At 50.8% G+C, this 17,907-nt stretch overlaps 17 non-coding genes across 17 annotated transcripts; all 17 read left to right on the top strand.

Moving 5' to 3' along the window:
- Positions 1-37: 37 nt before the first annotated feature.
- On the top strand, positions 38-121 carry TRNAL-CAG (transfer RNA leucine (anticodon CAG)). The gene has a single exon. It is a non-coding gene; the product is annotated as a tRNA-Leu (tRNA).
- Positions 122-255: 134 nt separating this feature from the next.
- On the top strand, positions 256-339 carry TRNAL-CAG (transfer RNA leucine (anticodon CAG)). The gene has a single exon. It is a non-coding gene; the product is annotated as a tRNA-Leu (tRNA).
- Positions 340-473: 134 nt separating this feature from the next.
- TRNAL-CAG (transfer RNA leucine (anticodon CAG)) lies at positions 474-557 on the top strand. The gene has a single exon. It is a non-coding gene; the product is annotated as a tRNA-Leu (tRNA).
- A 127-nt stretch (positions 558-684) lies between these two features.
- Positions 685-768, top strand: TRNAL-CAG (transfer RNA leucine (anticodon CAG)). Its single transcript has one exon. It is a non-coding gene; the product is annotated as a tRNA-Leu (tRNA).
- Positions 769-1,119: 351 nt separating this feature from the next.
- On the top strand, positions 1,120-1,203 carry TRNAL-CAG (transfer RNA leucine (anticodon CAG)). The gene has a single exon. It is a non-coding gene; the product is annotated as a tRNA-Leu (tRNA).
- A 127-nt stretch (positions 1,204-1,330) lies between these two features.
- On the top strand, positions 1,331-1,414 carry TRNAL-CAG (transfer RNA leucine (anticodon CAG)). The gene has a single exon. It is a non-coding gene; the product is annotated as a tRNA-Leu (tRNA).
- Positions 1,415-1,548: 134 nt separating this feature from the next.
- Positions 1,549-1,632, top strand: TRNAL-CAG (transfer RNA leucine (anticodon CAG)). The gene has a single exon. It is a non-coding gene; the product is annotated as a tRNA-Leu (tRNA).
- Positions 1,633-1,766: 134 nt separating this feature from the next.
- TRNAL-CAG (transfer RNA leucine (anticodon CAG)) lies at positions 1,767-1,850 on the top strand. The gene has a single exon. It is a non-coding gene; the product is annotated as a tRNA-Leu (tRNA).
- Positions 1,851-6,895: 5,045 nt separating this feature from the next.
- TRNAL-CAG (transfer RNA leucine (anticodon CAG)) lies at positions 6,896-6,979 on the top strand. Its single transcript has one exon. It is a non-coding gene; the product is annotated as a tRNA-Leu (tRNA).
- A 128-nt stretch (positions 6,980-7,107) lies between these two features.
- On the top strand, positions 7,108-7,191 carry TRNAL-CAG (transfer RNA leucine (anticodon CAG)). The gene has a single exon. It is a non-coding gene; the product is annotated as a tRNA-Leu (tRNA).
- A 134-nt stretch (positions 7,192-7,325) lies between these two features.
- On the top strand, positions 7,326-7,409 carry TRNAL-CAG (transfer RNA leucine (anticodon CAG)). The gene has a single exon. It is a non-coding gene; the product is annotated as a tRNA-Leu (tRNA).
- A 134-nt stretch (positions 7,410-7,543) lies between these two features.
- On the top strand, positions 7,544-7,627 carry TRNAL-CAG (transfer RNA leucine (anticodon CAG)). The gene has a single exon. It is a non-coding gene; the product is annotated as a tRNA-Leu (tRNA).
- A 140-nt stretch (positions 7,628-7,767) lies between these two features.
- TRNAL-CAG (transfer RNA leucine (anticodon CAG)) lies at positions 7,768-7,851 on the top strand. Its single transcript has one exon. It is a non-coding gene; the product is annotated as a tRNA-Leu (tRNA).
- A 5,479-nt stretch (positions 7,852-13,330) lies between these two features.
- On the top strand, positions 13,331-13,414 carry TRNAL-CAG (transfer RNA leucine (anticodon CAG)). Its single transcript has one exon. It is a non-coding gene; the product is annotated as a tRNA-Leu (tRNA).
- Positions 13,415-13,765: 351 nt separating this feature from the next.
- On the top strand, positions 13,766-13,849 carry TRNAL-CAG (transfer RNA leucine (anticodon CAG)). Its single transcript has one exon. It is a non-coding gene; the product is annotated as a tRNA-Leu (tRNA).
- A 130-nt stretch (positions 13,850-13,979) lies between these two features.
- TRNAL-CAG (transfer RNA leucine (anticodon CAG)) lies at positions 13,980-14,063 on the top strand. Its single transcript has one exon. It is a non-coding gene; the product is annotated as a tRNA-Leu (tRNA).
- Positions 14,064-14,197: 134 nt separating this feature from the next.
- TRNAL-CAG (transfer RNA leucine (anticodon CAG)) lies at positions 14,198-14,281 on the top strand. The gene has a single exon. It is a non-coding gene; the product is annotated as a tRNA-Leu (tRNA).
- The last annotated feature ends 3,626 nt before the right edge of the window (positions 14,282-17,907 follow it).

Below are 17,907 nucleotides of genomic sequence, written 5' to 3'. Positions count from 1 at the left end.
GTTCACTCTGTCCCACTTTCCTGTTTAATCGTGTCCCGTCAGGATAGCCGAGCGGTCCAAGGCGCTGCGTTCAGGTCGCAGTCCGGTCTTCCGGGCGTGGGTTCGAATCCCACTTCTGACAAGCGTTCCCTTTTTGCAGTGTCAACCCACGTAAAAAGAAAAAAGTAGGTAGCGCTGCATCTCTTTCCTGTTTTGTGAATACGCAAGGCTAAAGTACGGTTCACTCTGTGCCACTTTCCCCTTCAATCGTGTCCCGTCAGGATGGCCGAGCGGTCCAAGGCGCTGCGTTCAGGTCGCAGTCTGGTCTTCCGGGCGTGGGTTCGAATCCCACTTCTGACAGGCATTCCTTTTTTGCAGTGCCAACCCACGTAAAAAGAAAAAAGTAGGTAGCGCTGCATCTTTTTCCTGTTTTGTGAATAGGCAAGGCTAAAGTACGGTTCACTCTGTCCCACTTTCTTCTTTAATCGTGTCCCGTCAGGATGGCCGAGCGGTCCAAGGCGCTGCGTTCAGGTCGCAGTCCGGTCTTCCGGGCGTGCGCTCGAATCCCACTTCTGACAAGCATTCCTTTTTTGCAGTGCCAACCCAGGTAAAAAGAAAAAAGTAGGTAGCGCTGCATCATTTTCCTGTTTTGTGAATACGCAAGTACGGTTCACTCTGTCCCACTTTCCTGTTTAATCGTGCCCCGTCAGGATCGCCGAGCGGTCCAAGGCGCTGCGTTCAGGTCGCAGTCCGGTCTTCCGGGCGTGGGTTCGAATCCCACTTCTGACAAGCGTTCCCTTTTTGCAGTGCCAACCCACGTAAAAAGAAAAAAGTAGGTAGCGCTGCATCTCTCTCGTTTTCCTGTTTTGTGAATACGCAAGGCTAAAGTACGGTTCACTCTGTGCCACTTTCCTCTTCAATCGTGTCCCGTCAGGATGGCCGAGCGGTCCAAGGCGCTGCGGTCAGATCGCAGTCCGGTCTTCCTGGCGTGGGTTCGAATGCCACTTCAGACAAGCATTCCTTTTTTGCAGTGCCAACCCAGGTAAAAAGAAAAAAGTAGGTAGCGCTGCATCTTTTTTCTGTATTGTGAATACGCAAGTACGGTTCACTCTGTCCCACTTTCCTGTTTAATCGTGTCCCGTCAGGATGGCCGAGCGGTCCAAGGCGCTGCGTTCAGGTCGCAGTCCGGTCTTCCGGGCGTGGGTTCGAATCCCACTTCTGACAAGCGTTCCCTTTTTGCAGTGTCAACCCACGTAAAAAGAAAAAAGTAGGTAGCGCTGCATCTTTTTCCTGTATTGTGAATACGCAAGTACGGTTCACTCTGTCCCACTTTCCTGTTTAATCGTGTCTCGTCAGGATGGCCGAGCGGTCCAAGGCGCTGCGTTCAGGTCGCAGTCCGGTCTTCCGGGTGTGGGTTCGAATCCCACTTCTGACAAGCGTTCCCTTTTTGCAGTGTCAACCCACGTAAAAAGAAAAAAGTAGGTAGCGCTGCATCTTTTTCCTGTTTTGTGAATACTCAAGGCTAAAGTACGGTTCACTCTGTGCCACTTTCCTCTTCAATCGTGTCCCGTCAGGATGGCCGAGCGGTCCAAGGCGCTGCGTTCAGGTCGCAGTCCGGTCTTCCGGGCGTGGGTTCGAATCCCACTTCTGACAGGCATTCCTTTTTTGCAGTGCCAACCCACGTAAAAAGAAAAAAGTAGGTAGCGCTGCATCTTTTTCCTGTTTTGTGAATAGGCAAGGCTAAAGTACGGTTCACTCCGTCCCACTTTCTTGTTTAATCGTGTCCCGTCAGGATGGCCGAGCGGTCCAAGGCGTTGCGTTCAGGTCGCAGTCCGGTCTTCCGGGCGTGGGTTCGAATCCCACTTCTGACAAGGGTTCCCTTTTTGCAGTGCCAACCCACGATAAAAAAAAAATAAAGTAGGTAGCGCTACGTCTCTCTCGTTTTCCTGTTTTGTGGATAAGCAAGGCTAAAGTACGGTTCACTATGCGCCACTTTCCTCTTCAATCGTGTCCCGTCAGGATCATTCTGCTTCCGGCTCCCGAGCTGAACGGATCGCGGGATCCTGGGCTCCAATGGAGCGGCATATGCGGCTGTTAGCCGCGGCAACAGGCTTTCGACGGAAGAAGATAAAGATTACCAGATAATTTTGCCTCGCCTACCTACAGGACGTATTGTTTTGAACACAGTTTTTTTGCACGGCGACGCTCGTCTTCGCCCGTTTCGTGTAGAAGATTTTCGAGACGCGCTTCAAGCTGTTGGTATGCTCTCTGGCGTCGTCGCCCTTGGAGCATACCAAATCAACCATGTATGGGCGGTGACGATGAAGACAGCCGAGGCTGCCGAAAAGCTGGCGGCCCTGAAGGAGCTGCAGGTGAAGGGGCGTCGCTGCCTGGTCATCGACCCCAAGGAACAACAGGTGAAGCTTCGTATCCACTGGCTTCTGCATGGGGTGGACGACGAAGACGTCAAGACCGCGCTGGCCTCCTTCGGCAAGGTGACGGAAGTGACCCGGGAGCGCTGGCGAGTGGATGGCGTTTCCGACAAGGGCTCGACGACCCGAGCAGTGCTGCTGCAGCTGAAGGCAGGAATGAAAGTCGACGACCTGCCCCACCAGATCCGCGTCGCCGGCGAGCTTGCGCTGGTGGTAGCCCCAGGACGTCCCATGCAGTGCCTGCGCTGCCGAGGCTCTGGCCACGTTCGTCGTGAATGCAAGGTTCCCCGTTGCTCGCGGTGCAGGCTTTTTGGACACAACGACGCGGACTGTGTGCGTTCATACGCAGTAGCCGCGGGTTCGGCGAAGAGCGAGCCGTCGACGTTAGACCATGTAATGGACGTGACCGAGGCGGAGGAAGCGGCCACGGGAGCTGGAAACGGCAAAGTGGCGGCAGAAACCGGCGTGACGACCAAGCAAGCCGAAGGAGGAAGGAATATCCCTCCCCCCAAAGAACCAGCAGCTACAGTCGAGAGCGTGAAGACGGCCCCGCATGAAAATGAGAGCCACCAGCCAGCTACGGATGCAACGCAGGCAGAGGCGGACGACAACGCGACCCCTGCTAGCGCCCGCGTCGAATCCGTCTCGGCACCGGTCAAGAGATCCCTGCAGCACGAGGAGAAAGTCGACGGAAAGGCTGGCGGTGACTCCGAGGCACCACCCGCTAAGACGCTACCTGGAAGGCGCTCCACCCTCAAGCCTAAGCCGAACTTGGAGACTGACCGTAGGCTTACCCCGAAGCCGACCAAAGAGGAACCCGGGCGACGGCCGCCGGATGGCCACGGAGGCGTCTAGCGGTCAGCTAGACGTTAAGGTGAGCACCATGCTCCGGGCCTTCTCCCCTCCGGTTTTCACCAATAATGGCTACCAACCCGTCGCTTAGCCTCGGCACGCTAAACGTTCGAGGTCTGGCCGCCAAAAGGAAACAGAGTCAGGTTTACAGACTACTAGTGGACCACGACCTCGACGTTTTAGCCGTGCAAGAAACCAAGGTAGACGGCAAGGAGGAGACCGGGAGCATGGTGCAAAGGTTCACGTATAACTACTATACGGTAGTGAGCCACGCCTTAGGGACTTCGGCAGGGTGTGTGCTGTTCGTGAGGAAGCTCCCTGGTCTTGTTATGGATGGTTACTTCTCCTGTACTTCTGGTCGACTTGTCTTTTGTGACTTCAGCTATTGTAATGTCCAATGGCGCGTGTTTTGCATTTATGCGCCTAATACTGTGCAAGAGAGGGCAAATTTCTTTTTGAGTTTAAAGCATCATTTACATGTGCAAAAAATGATAGCCTGTGTAGGCGACTTCAACTGCGTATTGAAAGCTGAGGATAGGTCTACGCGTCGCGTGGTTTGTGACAAAAGTAGTGATATCCTGGCGCAGATCACACACGAATTCGAATTAGAAGATATCGCAGAATGTTTTCGCGGTCACGGAGACGTAAGCTACACTCACTTTCAGGGCACAAGTCACGCACGCTTAGACCGTATCTATCTTTCATATGATTTAGTTGAAAAATGCCAGTGCTACACAGTTACGGCCATATCATATTCTGACCACTGCCTGGTAAAATGCACGGTGGGCAGGAAGAAAGAACGAAACAAGTTCGTCTGGGAACTGTGGAAATTGAATGCAGAGCTGTTACGGGATGAAACTTTTAACGAAAATGTAGTGGCTACTCTGAATTCTTTTGGAACAGACAGTTCTACGAAATTTGGTGAGGAATGGGAGTTGCTGAAGCAAAGCATTAAATTGAAGGCAATCGAAAGAAGTAGCGTACTGCGATATGAACAAAAGGCCAGAGAAAAGGATTTAACAACATTGCTAGAAAAATTTGCGAAGCTTGAATGCATGCAACCTGGCGCCTATCAACAAGATATGCGCGCCGTTAAGAAGAAGCTCGAGGTATTCGACGAAGATCGCTTCCGAGGTGCGCTAGTGCGCGCCAGAGCAGAAAGGCTATCATGCGGGGAAACGCCAACGAAAAGAGCACTGGGGTTAGAAAAAAAGCAGTCGAGACGTAAGCAGATTGAGGGTATCGAATATGAAGGGGTGGTATTAACGGATAACAATAATATAGGGCGTGCTTTCTTTGAGCATTACAAAGAACTTTTTACATTCAGGCCTGTCAACATGCACGATTTCAAGAAATTATTTTTGCAACGAATCCCACAGCTGTCGAGTGAGGTTAAAGAAACCTTAGAACGACCATTAACAGAACATGAAGTGATGAAAGCCATCGAAGACCTGAATCCTGGGAAGTCGCCAGGTCCAGACGGTCTTTGTGCCGCATGGTACAAATCGTTCAAAAGCCACCTAGCTCCTATCTTAACAGCAGTTTTCCAGGAAGCATATGAACTGAAAATACTTCCACCATCCTTTGGCCAGTCCCATACAGTACTAATACCGAAAACAGAAGAGACCGAAAAGCTCAAGCAACTTTCCTCCTACAGACCCATAGCGCTTACTAACTGCGACTACAAAATATTGATGAAGGTGTTGGCACGACGGGTCCAGTCAGTTGTTCAGGAAGTAGTCGGCCCACACCAGACGTGTGGTATTCGTGGAAGAACCATTTTCACTAACATCCATAAAATGAAGTGTGTGCTGGAGTGTTGTGACGCCATGTGCGATGCAGTAGCCATCCTCCAGCTAGACTTGGAGAAGGCGTTTGATTGTGTTTCTCACGACATATTGCTTACCATCCTTGAACACGTTAATTTTGGCCACATAATCACTGAAGGGGTGACCATGGCGTACCGGAGCTGCTATACCAGACTTATAGTTAATCAGATGTTGGGGGCCCCCATTAACGTGAAGCGCTCCGTTCGCCAGGGTTGTCCACTCAGTCCACTCCTGTTTTGTGTCTACATAGAAACGCTATGTCTGGCCATCATTGAAAATGAATGTATTAAGGGGTTTAGTCTTCAATCAGCAGAAGTGAAGCTACTGGCATACGCTGACGATGTGGCTGTGTGCTGTAAGGACAAACAAAGTGTATTGAATACTGTGAATATCGTCAAAAAGTTTGGTAACGTCACTAACAGCTACGTTAACTGGCAGAAATGTTTGGGGTTTTGGCATGGAAGATGGGCGTCTACACCAGACCACTTTTCGAACGTAAACTGGGTCACGACGCCAGTGAAGTACCTTGGAGCACCCCTTGATGCCTACAAGGACAGTAGCGAGTACTGGAAGGAGCGGACAAAACAACTAAAAGAAAAAGCCGACCGATGGAACGCCTGTTACTTGTCAATATTCGCGAGAGCTACAGCGTGCAACATGTTTCTCGTGACAAAGATCTGGTACGTAATGCAGGTACTACAGTGCTCTCGTATTAATGTGCAGAAACTGCACCGCGTGTTCGCTGTATTCGTGTGGGCATCAAGCTGGGAGCGATGTAGCCGAGATAATCTCTTCCGGCGCGTGAAGGATGGTGGTCTGGGGTTGGCGCACCTCTTCCTGCGTCAACTGGTGAATAGATTCTCCTTCTTTCGAGATACAAACGACCCATTTCTGCGCACGGTGATCCAAATGAGGCTGTCAAGATCACTTCCCGAATTCGTTGTAGGTACGGAAATAATGCCAGGACCAGTCCGTGGTTTCTTTCGGGAAATAGTTCAGAGTGTTTCCTTTTTGCGTGTTCGTTTTTCAAGTGCACATTTGTGGAGTGTAAAACGGAAAAAGTTATATCGTGATTTATGTGACAGTGTTTTGCTGGTACCTATGTACAGAGCCCCGTACAGTGGAGGCCCAGGCCTAGATGTATTGAAAAGGGTGAAGAAGATGCCAGTTCAACCAGCCACTAAATCGTTCTTCTTTAAATTACACACCGGTACTCTACCTGTTAAATTCTTTCTTGAACAACGTGGGTTCTACATGCCATGGGGAACCCACTGCCTTATATGTAAAAAAACAGAAAGCATAGATCATGTCTTCATCCACTGTTGGGAAGGGGTCTTTTTCTGGGACGTGTTACAAAGGACTCTAAAAAGGAGCTACCTATAGATCCCCACGGAATCAGGTTTCTGCCAGTATATGACGACGAAGGTTTCCCGTACGACCTGATCATGCTTACGGGCCTCCACTGTTTATGGCGCGCAAGAATGGCGGGTTACCATTGTGACCCGGATGCCCGACCGGCGCGTCTGTACTTTTGTGAATCCATGCAACGGTATGTGGAAGTGATGAAGATGCAACAGCCTGTTCCTGAGTGGCTGTCGAGGGTTGAACCCCTTACAGCACTAAAGGAATTTTAATCCGACAACGTCGTGCCACAGTAGCGGACGGCAGCGAATGTAAATATTACTGTTCCTTGTTCCGTTTGTGTATTCATCCCTTTTTGCTTCTTTGGTCTTTGTTTATATCATTTAGGAATTTGTGTTGTGTTATGTCGAGTACTGGCAATAAAGAAAAAAAAAGTGTCCCGTCAGGATGGCCGAGCGGTCCAAGGCGCTGCGTTCAGGTCGCAGTCCGGTCTTCCGGGCGTGGGTTCGAATCCCACTTCTGACAAGCATTCCTTTTTTGCAGTGCCAACCCAGGTAAAAAGAAAAAAGTAGGTAGCGCGGCATCTTTTTTCCTGTATTGTGAATACGCAAGTACGGTTCACTCTGTCCCACTTTCCTGTTTAATCGTGTCCCGTCAGGATAGCCGAGCGGTCCAAGGCGCTGCGTTCAGGTCGCAGTCCGGTCTTCCGGGCGTGGGTTCGAATCCCACTTCTGACAAGCGTTCCCTTTTTGCAGTGTCAACCCACGTAAAAAGAAAAAAGTAGGTAGCGCTGCATCTCTTTCCTGTTTTGTGAATACGCAAGGCTAAAGTACGGTTCACTCTGTGCCACTTTCCCCTTCAATCGTGTCCCGTCAGGATGGCCGAGCGGTCCAAGGCGCTGCGTTCAGGTCGCAGTCTGGTCTTCCGGGCGTGGGTTCGAATCCCACTTCTGACAGGCATTCCTTTTTTGCAGTGCCAACCCACGTAAAAAGAAAAAAGTAGGTAGCGCTGCATCTTTTTCCTGTTTTGTGAATAGGCAAGGCTAAAGTACGGTTCACTCTGTCCCACTTTCTTCTTTAATCGTGTCCCGTCAGGATGGCCGAGCGGTCCAAGGCGCTGCGTTCAGGTCGCAGTCCGGTCTTCCGGGCGTGGGTTCGAATCCCACTTCTGACAAGGGTTCCCTTTTTGCAGTGCCAACCCACGTAAAAAGAATAAAGTAGGTAGCGCTACATCTCTCTCGTTTTCCTGTTTTGTGGATAAGCAAGGCTAAAGTACGGTTCACTCTGTGCCACTTTCCTCTTCAATCGTGTCCCGTCAGGATGGCCGAGCGGTCCAAGGCGCTGCGTTCAGGTCGCAGTCCGGTCTTCCGGGCGTGGGTTCGAATCCCACTTCTGACAAGCGTTCCCTTTTTGCACTGCCAACCCACGTAAAAAGAAAAAAGTAGGTAGCGCTGCATCATTTTCCTGTTTTGAGAATACGCAAGTACGGTTCACTCTGTCCCACTTTCCTGTTTAATCGTGTCCCGTCAGGATGGCCGAGCAGGGCATTCTGCTTCCGGCTCCCGAGCTGAACGGATCGCGGGATCATGGGCTCCAATGGAGCGGCATATGCGGCTGTTAGCCGCGGCAACAGGCTTTCGACGGAAGAAGATAAAGATTACCAAATAATTTTGCCTCGCCTACCTAAAGGACGTATTGTTTTGAACACAGTTTTTTTGCATGGCGACGCTCGTGTTCGCCCGTTTCGTGTAGAAGATTTTCGAGACGCGCTTCAAGCTGTTGGTATGCTCTCTGGCGTCGTCGCCCTTGGAGCATACCAAATAAACCATGTATGGGCGGTGACGATGAAGACAGCCGAGGCTGCCGAAAAGGTGGCGGCCCTAAAGGAGCTGCAGGTGAAGGGGCGTCGCTGCCTGGTCATCGACCCCAAGGAACAACAGGTGAAGCTTCGTATCCACTGGCTTCTGCATGGGGTGGACGACGAAGCCGTCAAGACCGCGCTGGCCTCCTTCGGCAAGGTGACGGAAGTGACCCGGGAGCGCTGGCGAGTGGATGGCGTTTGCGACAAGGGCTCGACGACCCGAGCAGTGCTGCTGCAGCTGAAGGCAGGAATGAAAGTCGACGACCTGCCCCACCAGATCCGCGTCGCCGGCGAGCTTGCGCTTGTCGTAGCCCCAGGACGTCCCATGCAGTGCCTGCGCTGCCGGGGCTCTGGCCACGTTCGTCGTGAATGCAAGGTTCCCCGTTGCTCGCGGTGCAGGCGTTTTGGACACAACGACGCGGACTGTGTGCGTTCATACGCAGTAGCCGCGGGTTCGGCGGAGAGCGAGCCGTCGACGTTCGACCATGTAATGGACGTGACCGAGGCGGAGGAAGCGGCCACGGGAGCTGGAAACGGCAAAGTGGCGGCAGAAACCGGCGCGACGACCAAGGAAGCCGAAGGAGGAAGGAATATCCCTCCCCCCAAAGAACCAGCAGCTACAGTCGAGAGCGTGAAGACGGCCCCGCAAGAAAACGAGAGCCACCAGCCAGCTACGGATGCAACGCAGGCAGAGGCGGACGACAACGCGACCCCTGCTAGCGCCCGCGTCGAATCCGTCTCGGCACCGGTCAAGCGATCCCTGCAGCACGAGGAGAAAGTCGACGGAAAGGCCGGCGGTGACTCCGAGGCACCACCCGCTAAGACGCTTCCTGGAAGGCGCTCCACCCTCAAGCCTAAGCCGAACCTGGAGACTGACCGTAGGCTTACCCCGAAGCCGACCAAAGAGGAACCCGGGCGACGGCCGCCGGATGGCCACGGAGGCGTCTAGCGGTCAGCTAGACGTTAAGGTGAGCACCATGCTCCGGGCCTTCTCCCCTTCCGGTTTTCACCAATAATGGCTACCAACCCGTCGCTTAGCCTCGGCACGCTAAACGTTCGAGGTCTGGCCGCCAAAAGGAAACAGAGTCAGGTTTACAGACTACTAGTGGACCACGACCTCGACGTTTTAGCAGTGCAAGAAACCAAGGTAGACGGCGAGGAGGAGACCGGGAGCATGGTGCAAAGGTTCACGTATAACTACTATACGGTAGTGAGCCACGCCTTAGGGACTTCGGCAGGGTGTGTGCTGTTCGTGAGGAAGCTCCCTGGTCTTGTCATGGATGGTTACTTCTCCTGTACTTCTGGTCGACTTGTCTTTTGTGACTTCAGCTATTGTAATGTCCAATGGCGCGTGTTTTGCATTTATGCGCCTAATACTGTGCAAGAGAGGGCAAATTTCTTTTTGAGTTTAAAGCATCATTTACATGTGCAAAAAATGATAGCCTGTGTAGGCGACATCAACTGCGTATTGAAAGCTGAGGATAGGTCTACGCGTCGCGTGGTTTGTGACAAAAGTAGTGATATCCTGGCGCAGATCACACACGAATTCGAATTAGAAGATATCGCAGAATGTTTTCGCGGTCACGGAGACGTAAGCTACACTCACTTTCAGGGCACAAGTCACGCACGCTTAGACCGTATCTATCTTTCATATGATTTAGTTGAAAAATGCCAGTGCTACACAGTTACGGCCATATCATATTCTGACCACTGCCTGGTAAAATGCACGGTGGGCAGGAAGAAAGAACGAAACAAGTTCGTCTGGGAACTGTGGAAATTGAATGCAGAGCTGTTACGGGATGAAACTTTTAACGAAAATGTAGTGGCTACTCTGAATTCTTTTGGAACAGACAGTTCTACGAAATTTGGTGAGGAATGGGAGTTGCTGAAGCAAAGCATTAAATTGAAGGCAATCGAAAGAAGTAGCGTACTGCGATATGAACAAAAGGCCAGAGAAAAGGATTTAACAACATTGCTAGAAAAATTTGCGAAGCTTGAATGCATGCAACCTGGCGCCTATCAACAAGATATGCGCGCCGTTAAGAAGAAGCTCGAGGTATTCGACGAAGATCGCTACCGAGGTGCGCTAGTGCGCGCCAGAGCAGAAAGGCTATCATGCGGGGAAACGCCAACGAAAAGAGCACTGGGGTTAGAAAAAAAGCACTCGAGACGTAAGCAGATTGAGGCTATCGAATATGAAGGGGTGGTATTAACGGATAACAATAATATAGGGCGTGCTTTCTTTGAGCATTACAAAGAACTTTTTACATTCAGGCCTGTCAACATGCACGATTTCAAGAAATTATTTTTGCAACGAATCCCACAGCTGTCGAGTGAGGTTAAAGAAACCTTAGAACGACCATTAACAGAACATGAAGTGATGAAAGCCATCGAAGACCTGAATCCTGGGAAGTCGCCAGGTCCAGACGGTCTTTGTGCCGCATGGTACAAATCGTTCAAAAGCCACCTAGCTCCTATCTTAACAGCAGTTTTCAATGAAGCATATGAACTGAAAATACTTCCACCATCCTTTGGCCAGTCCCATACAGTACTAATACCGAAAACAGAAGAGACCGAAAAGCTCAAGCAACTTTCCTCCTACAGACCCATAGCGCTTACTAACTGTGACTACAAAATATTGATGAAGGTGTTGGCACGACGGGTCCAGTCAGTTATTCAGGAAGTAGTCGGCCCACACCAGACGTGTGGTATTCGTGGAAGAACCATTTTCACTAACATCCATAAAATGAAGTGTGTGCTGGAGTGTTGTGACGCCATGTGCGATGCAGTAGCCATCCTCCAGCTAGACTTGGAGAAGGCGTTTGATTGTGTTTCTCACGACATATTGCTTACCATCCTTGAACACGTTAATTTTGGCCACATAATCACTGAAGGGGTGACCATGGCGTACCGGAGCTGCTATACCAGACTTATAATTAATCAGATGTTGGGGGCCCCCATTAACGTGAAGCGCTCCGTTCGCCAGGGTTGTCCACTCAGTCCACTCCTGTTTTGTGTCTACATAGAAACGCTATGTCTGGCCATCATTGAAAATGAACGTATTAAGGGGTTTAGTCTTCAATCAGCAGAAGTGAAGCTACTGGCATACGCTGACGATGTGGCTGTGTGCTGTAAGGACAAACAAAGTGTATTGAATACTGTTAATATCGTCAAAAAGTTTGGTAACGTCACTAACAGCTACGTTAACTGGCAGAAATGTTTGGGGTTTTGGCATGGAAGATGGGCGTCTACACCAGACCACTTTTCGAACGTAAACTGGGTCACGACGCCAGTTAAGTACCTTGGAGCACCCCTTGATGCCTACAAGGACAGTAGCGAGTACTGGAAGGAGCGGACAAAACAACTAAAAGAAAAAGCCGACCGATGGAACGCCTGTTACCTATCAATATTCGCGAGAGCTACAGCGTGCAACATGTTTCTCGTGACAAAGATCTGGTACGTAATGCAGGTACTACAGTGCTCTCGTATTAATGTGCAGAAACTGCACCGCGTGTTCGCTGTATTCGTGTGGGCATCAAGCTGGGAGCGATGTAGCCGAGATAATCTCTTCCGGCGTGTGAAGGATGGTGGTCTGGGGTTGGCGCACCTCTTCTTGCGTCAACTGGTGAATAGATTCTGCTTCTTTCGAGATACAAACGACCCATTTCTGCGCACGGTGATCCAAATGAGGCTGTCAAGATCACTTCCCGAATTCGTTGTAGGTACGGAAATAATGCCAGGACCAGTCCGTGGTTTCTTTCGGGAAATAGTTCAGAGTGTTTCCTTTTTGCGTGTTCGTTTTTCAAGTGCATATTTGTGGAGTGTAAAACGGAAAAAGTTATATCGTGATTTATGTGACAGTGTTTTGCTGGTACCTATGTACAGAGCCCCGTACAGTGGAGGCCCAGGCCTAGATGCATTGAAAAGGGTGAAGAAGATGCCAGTTCAACCAGCCACTAAATCGTTCTTTTTTAAATTACACACTGGTACTGTACCTGTTAAAATCTTCCTTGAACAACGTGGGTTCTACATGCCATGGGGAACCCACTGCCTTATATGTAAAAAAACAGAAAGCATAGATCACGTCTTCATCCACTGTTGGGAAGGGCTCTTTTTCTGGGACGTGCTACAAAGGACTCTAAAAAAGGAGCTACCTATAGATCCCCACGGAATCAGGTTTCTGCCAGTATATGACGACGAAGGTTTCCCGTACGACCTGATCATGCTTACGGGCCTCCACAGTTTATGGCGCGCAAGAATGGCGGGTTACCATTGTGACCCGGATGCCCGACCGGCGCGTCTGTACTTTTGTGAATCCATGCAACGGTATGTGGAAGTGATCAAGATGCAACAGCCTGTTCCTGAGTGGCTGTCGAGGGTTGAACCCCTTACAGCACTAAAAAAATTTTAATCCGACAACGCCGTGCCACAGTAGCGGACGGCAGCGAATGTAAATATTACTGTTCCTTGTTCCGTTTGTGTATTCATCCCTTTTTGCTTCTTTGGTCTTTGTTTATATCATTTAGGAATTTGTGTTGTGTTATGTCGAGGACTGGCAATAAAGAAAAAAAAAAAGAAGGATGGCCGAGCGGTCCAAGGCGCTGCGTTCAGGTCGCGGTCCGGTCTTACGGGCGTGGGTTCGAATCCCACTTCTGACAAGCGTTCCCTTTTTGCAGTGCCAACCCACGTAAAAAGAAACAAGTAGGTAGCGCTGCATCTCTCTCGTTTTCCTGTTTTGTGAATACGCAAGGCTAAAGTACGGTTCACTCTGTGCCACTTTCCTCTTCAATCGTGTCCCGTCAGGATGGCCGAGCGGTCCAAGGCGCTGCGTTCAGGTCGCAGTCCGGTCTTCCTGGCGCAGGTTCGAATCCCACTTCTGACAAGCATTCCTTTTTTGCTGTGCCAACCCACGCAAAAAGAAAAAAGTAGGTAGCGCTGCATCTTTTTCTTGTTTTGTGAATAGGCAAGGCTAAAGTACGGTTCACTCTGTCCCACTTTCTTGTTCAATCGTGTCCCGTCAGGATGGCCGAGCGGTCCAAGGCGCTGCGTTCAGGTCGCAGTCCGGTCTTCCGGGCGTGGGTTCGAATCCCACTTCTGACAAGCGTTCCCTTTTTGCAGTGCCAACCCACGTAAAAAGAAAAAAGTAGGTAGCGCTGCATCTCTCTCGTTTTCCTGTTTTGTGAATACGCAATGCTAAAGTACGGTTCACTCTGTGCCACTTTCCTCTTCAATCGTGTCCCGTCAGGATGGCCGAGCGGTCCAAGGCGCTGCGTTCAGGTCGCAGTCCGGTCTTCCTGGCGTGGGTTCGAATGCCACTTCAGACAAGCATTCCTTTTTTGCAGTGCCAACCCAGGTAAAAAGAAAAAAGTAGGTAGCGCTGCATCTTTTTCCTGTATTGTGAATACGCAAGTACGGTTCACTCTGTCCCACTTTCCTGTTTAATCGTGTCCCGTCAGGATGGCCGAGCGGTCCAAGGCGCTGCGTTCAGGTCGCAGTCCGGTCTTCCGGGCGTGGGTTCGAATCCCACTTCTGACAAGCGTTCCCTTTTTGCAGTGTCAACCCACGTAAAAAGAAAAAAAGTAGGTATAGCGCTGCATCTTTTTCCTGTATTGTGAATACGCAAGTACGGTTCACTCTGTCCCACTTTCCTGTTTAATCGTGTCTCGTCAGGATGGCCGAGCGGTCCAAGGCGCTGCGTTCAGGTCGCAGTCCGGTCTTCCGGGTGTGGGTTCGAATCCCACTTCTGACAAGCGTTCCCTTTTTGCAGTGTCAACCCACGTAAAAAGAAAAAAGTAGGTAGCGCTGCATCTTTTTCCTGTTTTGTGAATAGGCAAGGCTAAAGTACGGTTCACTCTGTCCCACTTTCTTGTTTAATCGTGTCCCGTCAGGGTGGCCGAGCGGTCCAAGGCGTTGCGTTCAGGTCGCAGTCCGGTCTTCCGGGCGTGGGTTCGAATCCCACTTCTGACAAGGGTTCCCTTTTTGCAGTGCCAACCCACGATAAAAAAAAAATAAAGTAGGTAGCGCTACGTCTCTCTCGTTTTCCTGTTTTGTGGATAAGCAAGGCTAAAGTACGGTTCACTATGTGCCACTTTCCTCTTCAATCGTGTCCCGTCAGGATCATTCTGCTTCCGGCTCCCGAGCTGAACGGATCGCGGGATCGTGGGCTCCAATGGAGCGGCATATGCGGCTGTTAGCCGCGGCAACAGGCTTTCGACGGAAGAAGATAAAGATTACCAGATAATTTTGCCTCGCCTACCTACAGGACGTATTGTTTTGAACACAGTTTTTTTGCACGGCGACGCTCGTGTTCGCCCGTTTCGTGTAGAAGATTTTCGAGACGCGCTTCAAGCTGTTGGTATGCTCTCTGGCGTCGTCGCCCTTGGAGCATACCAAATCAACCATGTATGGGCGGTGACGATGAAGACAACCGAGGCTGCCGAAAAGCTGGCGGCCCTGAAGGAGCTGCAGGTGAAGGGGCGTCGCTGCCTGGTCATCGACCCCAAGGAACAACAGGTGAAGCTTCGTATCCACTGGCTTCTGCATGGGGTGGACGACGAAGACGTCAAGACCGCGCTGGCCTCCTTCGGCAAGGTGACGGAAGTGACCCGGGAGCGCTGGCGAGTGGATGGCGTTTCCGACAAGGGCTCGACGACCCGAGCAGTGCTGCTGCAGCTGAAGGCAGGAATGAAAGTCGACGACCTGCCCCACCAGATCCGTGTCGCCGGCGAGCTTGCGCTGGTGGTAGCCCCAGGACGTCCCATGCAGTGCCTGCGCTGCCGAGGCTCTGGCCACGTTCGTCGTGAATGCAAGGTTCCCCGTTGCTCGCGGTGCAGGCTTTTTGGACACAACGACGCGGACTGTGTGCGTTCATACGCAGTAGCCGCGGGTTCGGCGAAGAGCGAGCCGTCGACGTTAGACCATGTAATGGACGTGACCAAGGCGGAGGAAGCGGCCACGGGAGCTGGAAACGGCAAAGTGGCGGCAGAAACCGGCGTGACGACCAAGCAAGCCGAAGGAGGAAGGAATATCCCTCCCCCCAAAGAACCAGCAGCTACAGTCGAGAGCGTGAAGACGGCCCCGCATGAAAATGAGAGCCACCAGCCAGCTACGGATGCAACGCAGGCAGAGGCGGACGACAACGCGACCCCTGCTAGCGCCCGCGTCGAATCCGTCTCGGCACCGGTCAAGAGATCCCTGCAGCACGAGGAGAAATTCGACGGAAAGGCTGGCGGTGACTCCGAGGCACCACCCGCTAAGACGCTACCTGGAAGGCGCTCCACCCTCAAGCCTAAGCCGAACTTGGAGACTGACCGTAGGCTTACCCCGAAGCCGACCAAAGAGGAACCCGGGCGACGGCCGCCGGATGGCCACGGAGGCGTCTAGCGGTCAGCTAGACGTTAAGGTGAGCACCATGCTCCGGGCCTTCTCCCCTCCGGTTTTCACCAATAATGGCTACCAACCCGTCGCTTAGCCTCGGCACGCTAAACGTTCGAGGTCTGGCCGCCAAAAGGAAACAGAGTCAGGTTTACAGACTACTAGTGGACCACGACCTCGACGTTTTAGCCGTGCAAGAAACCAAGGTAGACGGCGAGGAGGAGACCGGGAGCATGGTGCAAAGGTTCACGTATAACTACTATACGGTAGTGAGCCACGCCTTAGGGACTTCGGCAGGGTGTGTGCTGTTCGTGAGGAAGCTCCCTGGTCTTGTTATAGATGGTTACTTCTCCTGTACTTCTGGTCGACTTGTCTTTTGTGACTTCAGCTATTGTAATGTCCAATGGCGCGTGTTTTGCATTTATGCGCCTAATACTGTGCAAGAGAGGGCAAATTTCTTTTTGAGTTTAAAGCATCATTTACATGTGCAAAAAATGATAGCCTGTGTAGGCGACTTCAACTGCGTATTGAAAGCTGAGGATAGGTCTACGCGTCGCGTGGTTTGTGACAAAAGTAGTGATATCCTGGCGCAGATCACACACGAATTCGAATTAGAAGATATCGCAGAATGTTTTCGCGGTCACGGAGACGTAAGCTACACTCACTTTCAGGGCACAAGTCACGCACGCTTAGACCGTATCTATCTTTCATATGATTTAGTTGAAAAATGCCAGTGCTACACAGTTACGGCCATATCATATTCTGACCACTGCCTGGCAAAATGCACGGTGGGCAGGAAGAAAGAACGAAACAAGTTCGTCTGGGAACTGTGGAAATTGAATGCAGAGCTGTTACGGGATGAAACTTTTAACGAAAATGTAGTGGCTACTCTGAATTCTTTTGGAACAGACAGTTCTACGAAATTTGGTGAGGAATGGGAGTTGCTGAAGCAAAGCATTAAATTGAAGGCAATCGAAAGAAGTAGCGTACTGCGATATGAACAAAAGGCCAGAGAAAAGGATTTAACAACATTGCTAGAAAAATTTGCGAAGCTTGAATGCATGCAACCTGGCGCCTATCAACAAGATATGCGCGCCGTTAAGAAGAAGCTCGAGGTATTCGACGAAGATCGCTACCGAGGTGCGCTAGTGCGCGCCAGAGCAGAAAGGCTATCATGCGGGGAAACGCCAACGAAAAGAGCACTGGGGTTAGAAAAAAAGCACTCGAGACGTAAGCAGATTGAGGCTATCGAATATGAAGGGGTGGTATTAACGGATAACAATAATATAGGGCGTGCTTTCTTTGAGCATTACAAAGAACTTTTTACATTCAGGCCTGTCAACATGCACGATTTCAAGAAATTATTTTTGCAACGAATCCCACAGCTGTCGAGTGAGGTTAAAGAAACCTTAGAACGACCATTAACAGAACATGAAGTGATGAAAGCCATCGAAGACCTGAATCCTGGGAAGTCGCCAGGTCCAGACGGTCTTTGTGCCGCATGGTACAAATCGTTCAAAAGCCACCTAGCTCCTATCTTAACAGCAGTTTTCAATGAAGCATATGAACTGAAAATACTTCCACCATCCTTTGGCCAGTCCCATACAGTACTAATACCGAAAACAGAAGAGACCGAAAAGCTCAAGCAACTTTCCTCCTACAGACCCATAGCGCTTACTAACTGTGACTACAAAATATTGATGAAGGTGTTGGCACGACGGGTCCAGTCAGTTATTCAGGAAGTAGTCGGCCCACACCAGACGTGTGGTATTCGTGGAAGAACCATTTTCACTAACATCCATAAAATGAAGTGTGTGCTGGAGTGTTGTGACGCCATGTGCGATGCAGTAGCCATCCTCCAGCTAGACTTGGAGAAGGCGTTTGATTGTGTTTCTCACGACATATTGCTTACCATCCTTGAACACGTTAATTTTGGCCACATAATCACTGAAGGGGTGACCATGGCGTACCGGAGCTGCTATACCAGACTTATAATTAATCAGATGTTGGGGGCCCCCATTAACGTGAAGCGCTCCGTTCGCCAGGGTTGTCCACTCAGTCCACTCCTGTTTTGTGTCTACATAGAAACGCTATGTCTGGCCATCATTGAAAATGAACGTATTAAGGGGTTTAGTCTTCAATCAGCAGAAGTGAAGCTACTGGCATACGCTGACGATGTGGCTGTGTGCTGTAAGGACAAACAAAGTGTATTGAATACT

The sequence above is a fragment of the Dermacentor variabilis genome, chromosome 11, assembly GCF_050947875.1.
Source record: "Dermacentor variabilis isolate Ectoservices chromosome 11, ASM5094787v1, whole genome shotgun sequence".
NCBI lineage: Eukaryota > Metazoa > Arthropoda > Arachnida > Ixodida > Ixodidae > Dermacentor > Dermacentor variabilis.
The sequence above is the reverse complement of the archived record's forward strand: the minus strand, read 5'-3'. Positions and strand labels throughout refer to the sequence as shown.